Raw genomic sequence first — 5966 nt, forward strand, 5'->3', positions numbered from 1 at the left:
GACTCCAAGGACTTGTACAGTAGCTTCGGAACTGTTTTGAAGTATAGGCGCTCACTCATCGGTGCTCCACTCATTGTTTGGAACTTCATATGGATCCAAATTATTAATAATGCTGATTTTGTCAACATACCGGTCCGTGGCTTCTCTATTTAATGTGTCCCAGTAAATTCCAGATCCTTTTCGTGATTTTAACATCTTTTTTCTCTCTACTTCTACGTCTCTTCGTTCAACAACGTTGTATCAGAGCTATGTTTACGTTCGCGTAGCCATCAACATGGCCGCCACATCCCACAATGCAACGCGGATCCCAGGCCCTATTTAGAGTAATTTTCATGTGAATCTGCTTTACTGGAGGCATCCATGTTTGTCAAAGAACACTACTGCCACCTACTGGTTTGTGACATCACGGTGCGGTATTGGCTGCTGATCAAGTCCCAGTGCTGTGTCTGGTGTTTGTCACAACGCGCTATTATCCAAGTCATCTTGAAAACATTCTTCTTCCAGATGTTGGCTACATATTACGTGTTTTTTCTCTGGCCAGAAGTTCGATGGCAAATCCTCCCTCTTCAAGTTGGCAATCTAACGACGAATCCGGAAGGATCAGGAATCAGAAAGGTGAAATAATTCTTTTTTTTTTTTTCCTTTTACCCGATGTATTCCAACATCCAACTGCCATGCACGGGGGCATTGTCAGTTTCACTATAGCTCTCATCAAAAGTAGTGATCATCTGTCCAAGTTTTAGTTAACTCAGTTCACTACAGAGTCCACAATATAGTACCCTGCTCTTACGGGTTACAAGAAACAGTTAGAACAAAGGATCCTGCAAGGGATTTTAGGTATATAAGAAGATGAAATTAATTGTGTTTTTCTAATTAATTAATCAACTGTAATCCCTTTAAATCTCTTTTTACAAAAAAATAGTTTTTCTTGGAGAAATAATGGAGCAAAATTCACTCCATACTTAATTAACAAAGAGGGAAAAAAAGAAATAAGATTTGGGAGCAGCATAAAATAAAAAAAAGAGGCTGTAGATGTTTTTATTGCGGTGTGTAATGCATCTGCAGACATGTAATACAGCACTTCCACTGTCAGGGGTAGGAAACAGTGAGCAGCAGAACTTCAGAGAGCAGACCAAGCTAGTTTACTTACAGTCAACTGACATGACCTGATAGCTGATCTCCTCGATCTCCATCTACAGTACAGGTTACCGAGGACAGGGAAACTCGAACAGAGTCAACAGGCAACATCAAGTTTCTGTGTGCAGTTACAGATCCAACAGCAGTAATTATTAAGCAGACGGAAACAGTTTGTGATTTATTCCAGTCAGCAAACCTTCCAAGATTTAATGGAAGATGATGAAGACTGTGTTCACCTGTCATGTGACTGCACTCGAACGAGATTAAAAATCTTTAATATAATCTATAGGCTGCAGAGTGCAGACAGTGATGCAGACACACACACTATTACCAAAGAGCAATTCAGAGGAACAGATTAATTCAGATTAACAGATTAATACACAGCTGGCCCAAGCCTCCGGGGACCCAGAGCAAAATTGGATGATTGGACCCTCTGTTTATGCCAACAATACATGTCGCTACAATCAACAATTTGATGATCGGATTGTTCACACATCTACTATAAACCCAGAGATCTTTGCATGTTGCTTTTCACAGTATCCTATTTGTTTGCATCATCTAGTGTTAGCAAAAGTATTACAACAAACTAGAATGCAGTTAATTTACAGAAAAAACTGCAACAGCAATGAAAGAAATAATCTGTAGAGCAAGAACAAAAAACAAAAACAATGAAATATATTTTACAAAAACAAATAAAAGTAAATTAGATAAACAATGAAATATCAGGCTTATCTTTGTACTCCATAGACAAGCATTAAACTGGTCTGTTTGTTCATCTGGTCAATATTTTTTTTCATGTATAAGTAAGATTTCTTAGATTTTTAAAAAGGTATAATTTTATTATGAAACTGTGCATATTTTAAAGCAATCATTATACATCCAAAACAACAACAGCAACTATTTCTTGTTGCCCCGGGGCCCTAATCATTCACTTAGTTTGCTCATGCCTTTGGGATGACAACTTCAGTCCTGGAGATTCTAGTATCCTGCAACTGTTTATCCATCCTTGGTCCACCACGCCTGAGTCAAATGGTTGAATGACCTCCTCAGGAAGCAGTCAGGTCTCCAGAGCTGCAGCCATTGCAGCTCATCGATGCTCTGGGCCAGACCTCTGAAGATGTCAGCATTTGACCACACATTATTGTCAGGGGATCCATACTTCAGAGTTTAGTTTAATCTGGCCTCCCTTTTTAAACATGACAGAAGGTGAATGTGTTGGCGAGAATCCTAACCCTTCAACATACCCAAAAACTCACGATTATGATTAATTTTAACCTAACAGGCCTGAACTCCATAATGATTAAGTTTGAATCAGATGGCTCACTATCTTTGAGAGGTTCCTTCATGTTTAACAGAGGCCAAAGTTCGACCTTTGAGCTCTTTTGTAAAGTTTGTTGAGTTTTCTAAATATGTAGAGGCCTCCAAAAAGCAGATTTCTTTGTCAAACAAAATTACAATAGGCCTTCACAGTGCTTTGCTGCTCGCGCCTAAAAACTCATCAGTCACGAATGTTGCCCTTCTGAGGCGTTGCAAAGGTAAATATGTGTTTTGCACGGTCCAATATTGTGTCACAAACCAAAAAAAAAAAAAATAATGTACCAGTTTTAAAATTAAGCTTTTAGTCAGCTTCATAGTTTTTTTTAATATGTGAAAACTATTTATTTTCTGAGAATGTGTTTATTTAAGAGCAACTATACAAATTAACAAACACCTAAGTAAAGTACACTTCATTATATTATTTTCCATGTCAATCCCAGATTGTTTATTCTTCTTTGCCTTTTCTAAAAAGTGTTTTAAATCAGTCCTAGCTGTCTTCATCCATGCTGGCTCAGATCCTGACATTTGAAAAAGGAGGCAGAGAAAGCAGAATAAAGCGTTAGCCTAGCTGCATGCAGTTAGCCAAGCCTTGGACCTAAACCAAGTCCTGGAAAAAGACCGAGTGAACCCTCTCCATCTGTCTTTGGAGTGCTGATTCATTTTGATGTTCGGCTGATCAGGTCCAAATGCTTTCACCTCCAGCCTCTCTTGGTAAGTTTGCTTCCCTCCCACGGCTCTGCCTGTCAATCACCCGCACAACAAACTGACGATAGTTCCCGCACCTCAGGGCACAGGAGATGTTGCGCCCCGAGCGGTCCTGTTCTGGCCCCCTTATTTTCAAGGACCTCCAAGGACCCAGTCCAGGGAGACCTGGTTCTTGGAGGATGCAGCCTCTGAAATTGAACACACCCTATATCAGCTCGTCTAGCATGCTTTGTAATAATACTCAAAAAGCATCATGGGATTTGTTTTGGGGGTGAGGAACAACAAAGATGGAGCAGGCTGTGTGCGTGGTATCAGAGTCACGCGAACAACGGGGAGCAAAAAGTAATGATCATCTGTCCGAATGGTCAGTTACCTGAGTTCTGTTTAAAGTCCACTCTATAGTCCCCGCTCTATATAGTGATGGCGGGGTTAGAGGTTATGGCGGATGTTTGGACACAGCCATTTAAAACCAGTAGGGCAGCGGCCCTCAAGGATTGACTTTGGACATGCCTGCTCTAAATCATAAGGGAAATTATCATAATTTTTGTTTTATATAATAATGTAGTCAGCTGTTTTAAATAAATAAAAAATAATTGCAATGGTATTGCAGCATGCAGGATTCATTTGATTTTTTTCCTGTTTGTTTTGAGGCAAAAGTGACAAAGACCTTCATTGCACCTGATACTACAGAGAGCTGGATGTTGAATGAGTCAAGTGTCCTGGAACAGGAGGTGATCTGTGCTAATGGGATGACAAGATGCTGAGGAGTGTGTTGGTGTGTCTGGAAGTGTTTTTGGGTAGTGTTTCTTTAGGAGGAGCTGATAACTTTCAAACTGTCTCAGTGGACATCAAGGAGACAAGTTTCTATTCCTTCTCATGGCTTTATTTCTAAATATAAACCCAAGTCTCTCTATCTATTCAGACAAAGGTAAACTCTATGTATTCAAGGTCAAAAATAAGTTTATCATGAATAAATTACTAGATTACTAGGTAGCTTCACTTTTCCAACATTTCAATGAACATTTATTGTGAAAACAGTCAAAAGCTTGAATTATCAGTAATTGATTAATAAAATCCCCACCAAATCTCTTGTAAATTCGCAAACACTTTTAATTAGGTGCAACAACAAAAGGATGAATGTTTAACCTTAGCAGTCAAATATATTGGAACTAGTTTATAGTTATTAAAGTTGGAACACATACTTTGCCTGAATTGTTTTTTATATTGTCAAAGTATTTCACATGGACAACTAAAGATGTTGCTTTGAGTGGAAGAGATAAGTGGCGGTGCTTCTCTTAATCAGAGATGTAAAATGTATTCATATTTATTACTCAAGTAAAAATATAAACCCTACTCTTTAAAAACATTTTTGTAGAAGTTTAAGTATCAACTTGAGCTTTTTACTAAAGTAAAAGTGTAAAAGTACAATTTTTAAAATTACTTAAAGTATAAAATCCAAAGTAAAGCAGTAAAAAATGTTAAGGACTGAAGCTTTACTGCACTACACTATTAAAGGAACATTTTTCTACAATTACTTAGAACTTTTTTCTACAATAACTTCCTTAGGCTTAATTTTCTTAGTGTAATAACTAATGGTAAAAGTGTCAAATTTAACTTAGGATCTTCTTGAAAAACATTTAATGTAATTCTCCTCACTTAAACAGTAAGCACTGTCTTTTGTCTATGAGATTAAAGTCTAATAAAATTCATTTAATTTGTGTTTTTTTTTTTTATGTGTAACCCTCCCCCCCCAAAAAAACAAAAACAAAAACAAAAAAAAAAAACGGGGTAATTTTTCAAGGTACTGCATCACTTTGATTTCCCTGATAGAATAGCATGACCTCTAAAATATCAGAGGCAGATATAATTAATATTTCATATTTCAATTTATTTATAGCCTTATCTGTTACAGTTGAGCAAATCTGTTTTCTTTTTTTCTTATCCGCTTCTTCCTCAAAGACAACCTAAAGGGCCTTTAGGCAAATAGAGATGATTACCAATGGTTGAGAGGCAGGAAATTAGGGTGGCCCCCTCAGATCCTCTCAGGCTGCCTATTTATGTTGCTCTGAATCAGAAGACAGCTGAAGGAACCTACTTTATCTCACAGATGAGGTACGACAGCTCGTTTGATTATTTTTTTTAATCTAATCCTTCAAAAATCAGCACTTATTATGGATAAATCTGTAAATAATGTAAGATATTTGTCTGTTTCTTTCCTTTCAAGACCATTAAGAGGTGACAACATAGTCTATAGCAGTAGAATAAAAAGAAATAAAAACAAAAAAATACGTATGCTAAGTGAAATAAACTGCAGTGTTAAGAAAATATATAGCACATTTGATCCTGGACTGAGTCATGAGTATATTCCTTCACTATGTACACATGCTTTCCTGCTGTGAAGCGTCTGAAGGTGCAGCTCAGTCTGCAGGAAGCTAAAAATAGGCTGAGGTTGGAGAGGTGAGGAGTCTGCGAATGATGAAATGAAGCTGGAAACCTTAGGCGTCTGCCTGTGCTTTCTGAAAGAAATGTCGCTGTAATTTCTGTTTCCTGTGATGTGCACTTAGGCACTGTTCACAGCTAACAAGTGGGCTCTTAACACAAGACAGAAAGCGTGGGCTGCAGGACAAGCATGTTATGTTTTTAATATTTTCCATCACAGCAAGATACTACAAAGCATTCCATATTTAATATGTAAATATTATGCTAAGGAATGTGAAAACTTTCTTTTTTAGGTTATTTTTACTTTCAAGCGTCTTAAAAAAGATCCTAATCACTCTCTATTTTATATATATATATATATATATATA

The sequence above is a fragment of the Cyprinodon variegatus genome, unplaced genomic scaffold (genome assembly GCF_000732505.1).
Source record: "Cyprinodon variegatus isolate N-32 unplaced genomic scaffold, C_variegatus-1.0 Scaffold322, whole genome shotgun sequence".
Classification (NCBI taxonomy): Eukaryota; Metazoa; Chordata; class Actinopteri; order Cyprinodontiformes; family Cyprinodontidae; genus Cyprinodon; species Cyprinodon variegatus.